Genomic DNA, 13,069 nt, shown 5'->3' on the forward strand with positions numbered 1-13,069 from the left:
ACCACTAGCAAAGAGTGTTACAGCCCAAGGGTGGGTGTCAGAGCCTGAGCAGACTAGTGATGCTGAGACTACATTGGAGAGGACTTAGGGGTAGATTTACTAAGGCTTTTAAAAAAAAAAAAAAAAGTGGCAGTGATGTCCTTGGCACCCGATCAGATTCTAGCTATCTTTCATCTAGTATATTTTACAAAATGATAGCTAGACTCTGGTTACTAAGCCCACACCCAAGAGGTAGCAGTTATTCAGAGCCATGCTGTGTATGGTGCAAGAGAATCTTAGGCTAGGTACACACTGGCCCGATGATTGCACGGTAAACCTCCAATCAGCCGACATCCAACCACTTGATCAGATGTCGTGTGAGTGTGTATAGTGACACTATGATCTAGAAGTGTCCCAAGTGCCAATCATCATTTCATTTGGTTGGTCTGTACTGTTTAATATTTTCTGACCAATCACATTTCTGATCGATCATGTAGTGTGTATGCACTTATGCTCACTATCTCTAGAGCTTGCAGGGTTGGGCTCTTTTCAGTCAATGCTAACAATAAATGTCCTGGTGAATAAATGTAGAGAGTGCTGTAGAAGGAATAATTTGTTCGCTCTGAGACAGAATGTTTCGTTTGAGAGTCACAGAAGCTAACGAAATTCGTTCGGACATGTGGATAGATATCAAGGAGGTTTTAATCGGTGTGACAATAGTGAATGAATATTGTGCTGTCATTCTCTGAAGACCAAAGGGCCAGATGAAGAGCACAGATTTGAAGGTAAATTGTGTCGGTGTGTATGCATAAATCGCCAGACTGATTGAACCTTCAGTTGTAGGTACAATCGTTTGAGATAACATGCTGGTAGGAAAATGTGTACCTAGCCCTATACATATGTGCTTTATATTCCTCCACTGTTTAATATAAAAATTCTGGAGAATTGTGCTGAATTTTTATGTGAATAATTCTATCTACTTTCAATATGATTGAGGGATTTCCATTTAAACCCTGATAACGCTATTGCAGGTACAAGGCCTGGGGCATATCTGGTAAATTCATCTTTTATTCAAAGCTTACAAATAGTAGATGATTTTTCATCCATTAGACAATGCTTTCTCATGCTACGCTGACAATTTTGAATTGGTTCTTTAGAACTGACCTAGCATATGCCTCTGCTAATCTCTTACCATAAATTAACCCTGTTACCTTCCTGTAATAAACAACTTGTTTTTGTCAGACATCACTATCGAACAACTTTTTTGCATATATATATGATAATGTGGGTTTGGGGCCTTCTATAAAACCACCTTATATACTTTCAATGTAAATAATTGTGGTATCTCTCAAGAACATATTGGTATCATCACCTTTCGCTAATTAAACTCTTCACACAGACTTGTGTTAAATGTCCCAATTAAAGTTGAAGACATATTGGAATATATTCAATATCGCTGTCATTGTAACCCCCTCAGTTGCTTTAACACTCTTCAGAGACGTACGCTATTATAGTGGTCTTTCCCTAGCCAAATAAGGACCATATGGAAGGTAGATCATACCATCTAATCTAATTAACTCAAATACTAAGCTGGTGGCGAAAGTTCAGACTGATAGACGTTCTGTCATCTGCAGTATAAATTACAGGGACTACATATGCTTCATTCTTGTCAAATCCACCTCATTTTAATATCGGACGTCTGTTTGCTTGACTAGACGAATCAACAGTCTTTACCAAATCTTACATAGTTATTTAGCATCAATAAAGTGATCTATTAAACCACATAGTGATGAAGCGACAAATATTGAAAAGCTCCCCTTGTCTGACATGGTAAGCAAAATTAGAATACAATAAACCAAACGCAATCAAAAGAAAAGATTGTAAACGTAATATACAGACCCAAGCCCCATAAACTGAGTTGAAAGTCACTGAGAAACCACTCATGGCACCATTGGTATAGAAAGGGAAAGCTGGACAGGAAATGTTTCTGAACCTGCATTCAGTAACCTATGCACCAATTGCAGTACACAGGAAGTCCCGGTTCGACTTCCTGTTGGTGTACGCTGGACAGAACTTTGACCAGGGCAGCCTGTTCTGAGCCTTCCACTGGATGGATTTGGATGACATTTAATATAAAAACAAAAACAACACTGGCCAGCCACCTCATGGATGTGTTGGAAGAGCTGCTAATTATTTTTAAAAAGTTTGACTTCCTCATTGATAACTTAATAACTTGAAGATTTAAACCTGGGCACCACTGGGTACTTCAGCGAGTAATTACATAAAAGGGGTTTGAGGTTGCCTCATTGCTGGGTCCATGGGTTCAATCCCAACCAGGTCACTATCTGGGTGCAGTTACTTCCCACACTCCAAAAACATACTGATCGTTTAATTGGCTAATGATTAAAGTAACCATAGTGTATGTTTTTGTGGTAGAGAATATGGATTGTGAGCTCCACAGAGGCAAGGACTGTGAATGATTAAATATTTTGTGTAAACAATGGATTCAACCCACCACATAATACTTTGAATTAGCGACCTCCAGACTCTTCTTTTTGTTCAGGGTGAATTGGCTGGAAATAACCCATAATAAAGAACTTTTGACCATTGCTATTTTTCACTCTTTTGGAAAGAGCATACAAACACTCCCATTGCATACAAAACAATACCTCATCTCCTACCTTCATTTATTACCAATTCCAAACATCCATGTATCGACCCAATGGTGGGATCACTCATCTGCATTTCAGGGTGAGCAGTCATCATAGTTATAGTTTCTATTGTTACTATCACTGAAACCTGGCTATCCCCTGAGGACACTACCTCTGCTGTTGCTCTTTCTTTTGGGGGCTTGTCCTTTTCCCACACACCAAGACCTGGGGACCAGCAAGGTGGTGGTGTTGGTGGTCTACTTCTCTCCACTTGCTGTTCTTTCCAGGTTCTTCCCTCTATTTCTTTTCCTTTGAGGTACTCTATCTGCTTCTTCCACCTATGTGTTGCTGTTCTCTACTGTCGTCCTGGTCCTAATTCATTGATCACTTTGACACATGCCTTCCTCACTTTCTGTCCTCTGACCTTTCCTCCCTCAACTTGGGAGACTTTAATATCCCTAAAGACAATCCCTCAGACCCTGCTGGTTCCAAAGTTCTCTCCCTCTCCTCCTCCCTTGGTCTCTCTCAGTGATCCTCCTCTCCCCCACATACCGCAGTGGCCACTCCCTTTATCTGGTCTATTCACACCTCGGTACTGCGTCCGACCACTGTAACTCATTTTTTCCTCTCTCTGACCATCATCTCCTCTCTTTTAGTATCTCGCCACCCCTCTCACCGTTCCCATCACCTAAGGTTTCTCTCACCAGGCTTAACCTTGACAACATTGATCCTACCACATTCTTCTCCTCCCTGGTCTCACTCCTCTCCCCCATTTCCACTCTTTGTTCCTGCGATGAGGCTGTCTCCTTCTATAGTCAAACCCTTACCACCGCACTTGACTCTGTTGCCCCGGCTCAAATCTTACCCGCTATCTTCAAAAATGCTCCCGCAGTGTAGAAAGACTCTGGAGAAAGTCACGCACTCATCCTGACTTCCTAAACTTCAAGGTAATATTTGCCTCTTACAGTGCTGCCCTATTAATCTCTAAACAATCGTTCTTTAAGGCTCTCATTTCCTCCCAATACTCCAAACCCTGTCACATTTTTTCCACCTGGAACTTCCTCCTCACCCCTCCCCCACTCCCACTCCCCTCCCCTCCTTGTTCTCTGCTATCGACTTTGCTACCCACTTCATCGCCAGAATTGAGTCAATATGTCATAACATCTCTCAGCAGTCCCTTGTTGCCCCACCCTCTTCCCCCCTCCCTACCTACTTTGTCCCCCCTCCTCTGGACACTTTTCCTTTTTTTAATTTTTTTTTAAAGTTTTATTTTTGCAATGCCACATAAATAATAAATTACAACTGACAGTGAAAATACACAAGTTGTATATATCAAGATTAACACACAGAGTCTACGACCAGTGTAGAAAATGGAATTCGACATGTCAACCGAATAATTATATATTTAAAGAAAGAGTGACCTAAAGTTTTCCGTACAGAGCGGAAAGAAGAAGAAGGGTTAAAGAGAGAAAAAGTTATAGAGGGAGGGGGGAAAAGTGGCTAGATCCAAAGTGAGGGATAAAAAAATGCAGTAAAGGGGAAAAAAAAAAGATAATACTTAGTTATGTGAAGTGTGGGTAAGCCTGGAAAAAAGACAACCATGGGTCCCAGATCTTAGTGAAGGCTCTCAAGAAGTTGCGGATAAAACTATCCATATACTCCATCCGCTGGGTCTGCCAAACTCTGTTAACTATTGATTGCAAGGAGATTGCTGCCACCGGTCTGCCGCTATTTGGCAAGTAGCCGCAGAGAGAATGTGTCTAATAAATTTATTCTGATGACGAGTTGCCGAGGGAGCTCCCAGAGGAAGAAAAAAGAATTTGGGCTCCAGGGGAATATCCACCTGAAGAATTGATTTGATCAAAAGTTTGATCTCGATCCAGAAGTTTTGGGCATGTCCACCAGATTTGGAGGAATGTGCCCTCGTGGGAGCACCCCCGCCAGCACCAATCGGAAGAGTACGGGAGGATTCTATGGAGTCGCGAAGGCACATAGTACCATCGGTATTGCACCTTATAGGTATTCACTTTAATTCTAAAACAGATAGAACTGGAGGTCCCGATGGCTCAATGTAGAGCGAGCAAGCTCATCGTACAATGTGGAGATGAGATCTTTTGTTGAAGACTGACGCAAACAAAGGGATTCAAAGGTAGAGAGGGGGCGAGAGAAGAGGCGGTCTTTGCCAGCATTAGGAAAATGGTGTAATAGCAAAAACTGGTAGAAGTGTTTTGAGGGGATATGAAAGCGAGATTGGATGTCAGAAAATTGTGGGAAAGTCGAGGAAGACGTTAGGTGATTGAGAAATTTGATTCCCTGTGAGTGCCATGGCTGAAATGAGTTAGGGTGAAGTCCCGGGTAAAAATCTGAGGAGTTAAATAACGGTATCACAAGGGAGGGATGAGGTGAAAGGCTGTATTTTTGAGAGGAGGAGTACCAAATGGATAGGGAATGTGAGATGACTGGATGGAGTAAAAAACGTTTAGGGCGACGACACCTTGGGAGCCAAAGGAGAGAAGACCTTGAGCACAGTCCCAAACCCTCAGCCTCACGTTTAGACCATACTCCGTAATCTGTCGAACCACACCATAGAACACATTGAGCGAGTTGGGCGGATAGGTAGTATCGGCGGAAATCAGGAATCCCCAGACCCCCTCCCCACGGTGATCTCTGAAAAAATTTAAGTGGAACTCAGGGCCGTCTACCCGACCAAGCAAATTTAGTAACGTGAAATTGGAGGAATTTAAAAACGTAGGGTTGGATACGAATGGGAAGAGTCTGGAAATAATAAAGCAATCTGGGGAGGATATTCATTTTGACGGCATTAATGCGGCCAATCCAAGAAATGTACATGTGTGACCTAGCAGTGAAATCTAGCTTTATTTGGTCAAGTAGACAGGGATAGTTAGCTTGAAAAAGGTGCCGATTAATGTTTAGTAACAAAGACTCCTAGATACTTATTTTTTTGGAGACGCCATTGAAATGGAAAGGAACTCTTCAGGAGTATCTTGTCAGAGTTAGAAATATTAAAGTCCAATACCTCCGTCTTATACGAGTTGATCTTGTAGCCGGAAAAATGGCTATATAGGTCCAAATCTGCCAGGAGGGAAGGCACTGAGGTAGTCGGATGAGTAATAAACAACCAGACATCGTCAGCATAGAGCGCGATCTTATAAGCAGAGGGGTCCACAGGTATACCGCTATATCTCGGTTGTCTCGGATCCTAGTGGCCAGAAGCTCGATGATGAGAGCGAATATAAGTGGGGAGAGGGGCAACCTTGGCGTGTGCCATTCAAAATAGGGAAGGGCGTCGAGGTCAGACCATAAGCAAAAATAGTGGCAAAGGGGGAATGATAGAAGGCCAGGATACCATTCAAAAATCTGCCTGTGAATTTTGTTAGATGGGGAACTTTTTATAATACTGAGGGGTGAGGCCATCAGGACCCGGAGCCGATGAAGACTTCAAAGACCTAATGGCTGCTATTACCTCAGGCAGTGTAATGTCTGTGTTCAGCAAAGATTGCTGTGCTAGGGTGATTTTAAGATGAGGAGTGGATAAAAGGTAATCAGTCAAAGTGGGAGCCGGGAAGTCCCCACAATGAGGAGGCACAGCAAGATTGTAGAGAGAAGAATAAAACTCCCTTAATTCACTATCTCTGATGGGTCATAAGTGATGTCGCCTGAGGGAGACTGTCGTATTTTATCAATATGATTAATGGCTAATTTTTTTCTGAGTTTTCTAGCCAACACAGAGTCTGCTTTATCATTATAGCGCTGTTGAAGTTTCTGCATGGTGATGGCCGCACTACAGGAGAGGAGGGTGTTTAGTTGGCCCTTCAGTGAGGCTATCTGAGAAAGCAGGGCCAGGTCATGGTGAGTTTGGTGCTGAGTCAGAAGCGAAGTTAGTCTAAGTTCCAAGGAGGACACCTCCTCCGACGCTTTTTTCTTGATGACGCCGACTGACTAATCAGTTGACCATGTATAGTAGCTTAATTGGCCTTCTAGACGATTCCTGGGGCCACGTCAGAAGTTTAATTGTCCAAAAAGTAATTGGTAATGGAAGTCTTAATGTCGAGACAGGTAGAACTGTTAAGTAAAAGTGAGTCGTCTAAACGCTATCTACTATGCTGTGGGGGCAGTTTAAGGAGATCTAGAAGGAAGAATATACCCGAATGATCAATCCAGGTGAGGGGGGTTATGCCTGCTTGTGTGACATGATGGGTAAGTGAGTGCGAGACCTGTAACATACCTATACGCGTGTATAGTTGCTAGGGGCAGAGAAGTGGGTATAATCCCTGGTGTCTGCATTGCAGATCCTCCATGAGTCATATAGACCATGTTGGGTAAGCAGCATGGACAAGCAGGTGGAACCTGGGGAGGAGGGAGCACCCCGTCTGGAGGCGGAGGGAGGAGACCTGTCAAGGACAGGATCAAGAGTTACATTAAAATCACCCCCAATGATAATATGAACCTGTGCCAAACGCTCAATGTTTTTTTAAACATTTTGGTGAAAATGGCTTTTGTCTCTTTTTCGGAGCATAAACTGAAATCAGATTGACAGGAGCAGAGCCAAGAGTGCCACTCACCAACAGATAAGTGCCCTCCGGATCTGCATGGGTCTGGGAATGAAGAACATTACTTACCCTGAAGTTGTAAGTGGACTCCATTGATATGTGTTTCTTGTCGAAATACGATGTCTGCTCTTTCTCCTACAGGCGCCCAAAATAATTGTGCATTTACGTGAGGAGTTGAGGCCGTTCATGTTGACAGAGAAGATTTTCAAAACCATGGCAGCAGTCAGGAGTAAAATCTGAATAATGAAACTAAGCACATACAAGGGCAATACAACCAATTAGCTTGTCCCTGATAATAGGAAGGACAAAAAAAAGATGGATGGTAGCCACAAGAGAAAGAGAGGGAAAAGAAAGAAAGAAGCAGCCCAATTGTGCGAAAACCCTGAGTGAAAGAAATCCTGAGAGGATTCAAAGACATTATTGAAAACCAAAACATAGTGAAGTTAACAAAGTCTGAGAATGTGTGGGCTGTGGTCCTAGGTCTTGTACAGCAAAGGAGGCCACCAAGTCCCGGGAGACCCAATATAAAATGTTTAAAGAAAAATTATTTCTAGCTGTAGAACAGTGTGCAAAGGTGATAAAATATATAAATTAACCACTTAGATAGTTATAGGTGTGGGGTGGAGGGAGGGGAGGCAAGATGGGATGGGGGGAGTGACAGGAAAATTTAGCTCATTAGGGAGTAAGGCAGGGAAGCAGGACAGTGAAGGTTTAGGCCGCAGAACATCATATAATTCAATGAAATTCAAAAAGGGTAAAAAATTATTATGATGTGCTCTTTAGAGAAGAGTTGTACCTAGTAGTAAAGCAGTGTGCTAGGGTAACAAGGTATATTGAGTATATGTTCAGGAATTACTCAGGTAGGAGGATAGGGAGGTAAGAGAGGGGGGGGACGCAAGGGGAGGAGAGGGAAAGGAGAGAGAGAGTGAGAGGGGGAGGGGAGAGTAGTGGAGGAAGGGGAAGGTGGAGAGAGGTAGGGGAGAAGGGGAAAAGAGACATTAGCTCTCTTGGCTAAGCAGTCAAAGAGCAATGCGGCGCATATAAAACAACCGAACATCTAATAAAAATTATGAAGTGCTTAAAATATAACAAAGCTGAAAAACATTATCCAGGAATTATAAACTAAGCAATATACTTTGAAAGAACTGAAAAAACCAACGATTCACATGCAAGGTAATAAGCTTCAACAGCCGTTGGGAATTCACCTGAAAAAAAAACAATTAAAGAGAAAAGCATACACTAGTACAGTCATATCATGGTGGTTCTGCATCACGGAGACGTCAAATAGAGGTACGGGACCACTCAGGCTGGGCATTGGGCCTGTGGAGGTGTAGAATGAGGGAAGGATGCCCAGATTGGCCAGAAGGTTCTGACCTTGATCCAGCGTTTTAACCAAGTGAGAGGAATTGGCAGTGGAGACTTGGAGCTGAAACAGGAAGCACAAGCGGTATCGGATATTGTGCTAGCGGAGAATTCTAGTGATTGGTTGGAGGGCCCTTCAATTTTGTATCGTAGAAGGAGTGAGGTCCTGGAACAATTGGATATCCATGTCCCGAACAGAGGCCACAGATTGGTCTCTGGTAGCTGTGAGAATGCGGTCTCTGGTGCGAAAGTAATGCAAGCGGACGATGATGTCACAATGAGATTGTCCGCTGGTAGGCTTAGCTCTCAGTGCACGTGAACCCAGTCCATGAGGCAGTCAACATCGGCGATATCCGAAAGAAGGTGAAGGAAGAGGACCTTGAGGAAAGCTTGGAGATCCACTGCGCCAACTTCTTCAGCCTCGTTTCTAATGCAGATATTGTTACGGCGAGACCGGTTTTCAGAGTCCTCCTATTTTTCCTTCAACGCCTCAACTTCATCATGAAGGTTGGAGAATACTTTATCTAAAACAGAGTGAGAGCAGCAGATATCATCTGTTTTCGATTACAGGGCATTTGTCCAGTTGCCCAAAGAGTTTAATTTGGATTTGAAGTTGTTGACCGCTTTTGTCAGTTCTTGATGGAAAGCCGCCTTTACCCCCTCCAGGAGGTTAGTTATTACCGCTTGGACCTGAGGGTTGAGCTCCACTTCAGGAGACAACTAGGGGCCCAATGCCCCTCATTGGGGATCAGAATGGGGAGAGGAGGGTTTAGATTTAGATCCAAAGAAATTTGCTAATGTTCTCGATGTCACTTTCTTTGGTTTGTTAGACATGATGGGGTCTAACAGATAGGTCCGGCAGTATGGGGATGTAAGGAATGCAGGATAAGGTGAGGAAAGGTAGGAGGGCTAGGTGGGAGATCGCACACTGATCTCATCTTAGGTGAAAGGGGTCTTACCCAGGATCAGGCCGCATAGTAAGATCACATAGTCTCCAAGGACTTTGTAATGGGCGACTGTGTCAACTCGCCAGAAAATGTAAATGTGTGTGTTATTAATTTGTTCGATTGCGTCATAACGCGTTGCGTACTAATTGTAATGTCGCTTTGAGCATTAATCCTTTATCTTCCATAACTAGTGATCGCAGGAAGCAATCAATTTGTGGATAGTAGCGGATTCCTGATGGTAATGTGCAGATCAAAATGACACTAAACATGATACATTTCCTATATCCTGAGCCTTAGATAATTTTACTATAGTTTTATCTATGTATAAATAATCTCTAATACATTTTACTAATAAATAAATGTGGATTATTTACAAGTGTAAGTGCGAATGTAAATGTGTGTGTTATTAATCTGTGTGATTGCGTCATAACACATGGCGTACTAATCGCAATCTCACGGTAAAACAATATTAATTAATTTGGTTTACTTCATCCAATTATTTGACTTTTACAATTGATATTACTTTGCTTCGCAACTGGCTCATGTTAAGACATGGCTTAAACAACTTTGTTCCAATTTGCTATTTGTTTAGAATACACGTGTTATGTGGGACCAGGGACAAAAAAATATGCAATTTTAGGCTCTCACACAACCTTTAAACATTGAACTACATATTTAATTCAAATATTTAAGTTATTGAATATCAGTAACAAAAGTTTTAAATGTGGCACAGTCCTAATACGCCATGGTGGGTGTAAAGAACAATGAGTACAGATACGCTTCACTGCAATTCTGCTCATTCTTTGTTTGCTTCTCAACTGCTATGGACTCCTCTGAGCTGCCGGGAGACTAATTGCACTGCAGTGAATAGTATTGGGTCAAGTAAGGATTGTCAGCAACAATGTGTATTCTTGCCCACCTGTCTTGCTGCCACGTGTCTTGAAAATATGCCAAAACCTAACAGGGAGTTCTCTGATGTTTTTGTGAAATAAAGCAGCAGTCAGATTACCTCCTCATAGGAAGTTTGACTGAGCCATGGGCAGCATGGTGGCTCAGTGGTTAGCACTTCTGCCTCACAACACTGGGTTCATGAGTTTGATTCCTGACCATGGCCTCATCTGTGTGGAGTTTATATGTTCTCCCCATGTTTGCGTGGGATTCCTCCGGGTGCTTTGGTTTCCTCCTACACTCCAAAAACATACTGGTAGGTTAATTGGCTGCTATTAAATTGCCCTCAGTCTCTCTCGGTCTTTGTGTGTGTATGTTAGGGGATTTAGATTGTAAGCGCCAATGGGGCAGGGACTGATCTGAGTGAGTTCTCTGTACAGCGCTGCAGAATTAGTGGTGGTATATAATTAAATAGAGGATGATGATGATAGTGAGATTCAAAACTTTCTAAATGGAAGGTTTATTACCCATCAGCCCCTGACTTTAAAGCCATGGAAGAGTATATTAAGGAAAATTTGGAAAATGGTTTTAGACCATCCACATCACCTGTAGGCCTGGGCTTTTCTAAGAGTTTCTTGAGGGGTATATATAATCTCATAGGAATAAAGGAGGGAGATGAATGGAAGTGGCATTTATTTCTTTGACACTGACATTATGAATATTTGGTCATGCCTTTCGCACTTAACGTAATGCTCCAGCAGTTTTTCAAGATATTCAAGGGTTTTCTGTGAAAATTTGTAGTCGTATATCATTTTTTTGCTAAATTGGAGAAAAGTGAATTTGAGGTAAAAGATGTTTCTTTTCTTGAGTACATCGTATCCTATTGATTTTACCATGTATCCTGTCAAGGTACATGCAGTCATTGATTGGTCCCTGCCTATTAATCTTAAAACTACTCTACTACTCTTACAAAATTTTAGGTTTTGTAAATTACTATAGACTTTTTATTAATCCCGTCTCTACCACTGTGCCTCCTATTACTGCATTAACTAAGAAATGGGCTAATCCTGCAGAGAATGTGTTCTATGGCCTTGTCTTCCTTCAGACACCTTGATATTAAGTTTCCCTTCATTGTTGAGGTAGATGCGTCAGACAATGGTGCTGGAGCAATTTTTTCTCAAAATTGTAGTAAGGATGTTAAATTACATTGTTTTTCTTTCTTTTAAAGAAAAATTTCTTCAGCAGAGATTAATTATGATGTTGCTCAGAGTGGAAATTGGGACAGTTTTGAGATTGCATTACTGTAAATAGAATCATCAGGAATAAGGTAAGTGCTAAAAAGAGGTGGGTTTTCAGAGAATGTCTAAAGATTTGAAGGCTGTGGGAAAGCCTGATTTGGTGTAGTCGGGAATTCCATAGGTGGGGAGCAGCACAGGAATGAGAGGTGGTTACCAGAGACGAAACAAAATGCATTTTCAGAGGTAGATCTAAGAGGACCGGAGGGAATTTTTTTTGATAGGAGATTTGAGATGTATGAAGGGGTGGTGTTTTTGAGGACTTTGTAGGTAAAGGTAAGTAATTTGAATTGGATTCTGGAGGATACAGGGAGCTAGTGTAAGGATTTTCAAAGTCTTGTCTTGCAGCAGCATTTAGGCTGGATTGAAGTGGTGATACATGGATGTCAGGAATGCTAGATAGCAGGAGGTTGCAGTAGTCAAGACGTGAGATGAAAGAATGGATAAGAGATTTTGCTGCATGTTGTATGTTGAGTAAGAAAAGGGCACATTTTACCAATGCTTGTAAGGTGGAGTCGACAGTACTGGGAGAGAGTCTTGATGTGAGGAATAAAGCAGAGGGCCAAGTTAAGTGTGACACCAAGGCATCGGGCTTTGGAGACTGAGGAGATTATTGTGTTATTGACAGTGAGGGAGACTTGAGGGGAGGTGGTGTATCTGGCAGGAGGGAAGATAAGATCTGTTATGGACATATTGAGTCTTAGGTAGCATTGAGACATCCATGTGGAGATAGCACAAAGACATTTGGTTACACAAGATAGTACAGAAGGGGAAAGGTCAGGGGAAGAAATATAGATTTGGGTGGTACTCTAGGCTGAATGAGCAAATTAATGCCCCAACAGAAGAGGTGTACAGTGAAAAAAATAAAGACCAAGAACAGAGCCTTGTGGGACCCCAACAGATAGTGGGAGTGGATGGGAGGATGTGCCAGAGATAGAAACATTAAAGGAGAGGTTCAATAGGAGGGAAGTGAACCAGGATAGAAATGTGTCAAGAAGGCCAATGGAGTGAAGGGTGTGTAGGAAAAGAGGGTGATTAACAGTATCAAAAGCAGCAGAGAGGTTCAGTAATTCCATGCTTCTAGGTTACAAATTCAACCCAGTCACTACCCGCGCAGACATTGTGGTTATTCCAAAGTCTGGCCGGGACCCCAATATTGTAGTAACTATAGACTTATATCACATCTAAACGTGGACCTTAAACTGTTCGCAAAACTCCTTGCCAATCTCCCAAATTGTGTAATTACCTATCTGGTCCACTCGGACCAGGTAGGTTTTGTTCCTGGTTACCAGGCCGTACTATTGACCTGACCCACGTCTCCCAACATGCGCGGCACCCCCACCCCGCTCATGGCTTTGGATACAAAGAAAGCATTT

The sequence above is a fragment of the Mixophyes fleayi genome, chromosome 5 (assembly GCF_038048845.1).
Source record: "Mixophyes fleayi isolate aMixFle1 chromosome 5, aMixFle1.hap1, whole genome shotgun sequence".
Classification (NCBI taxonomy): Eukaryota; Metazoa; Chordata; class Amphibia; order Anura; family Limnodynastidae; genus Mixophyes; species Mixophyes fleayi.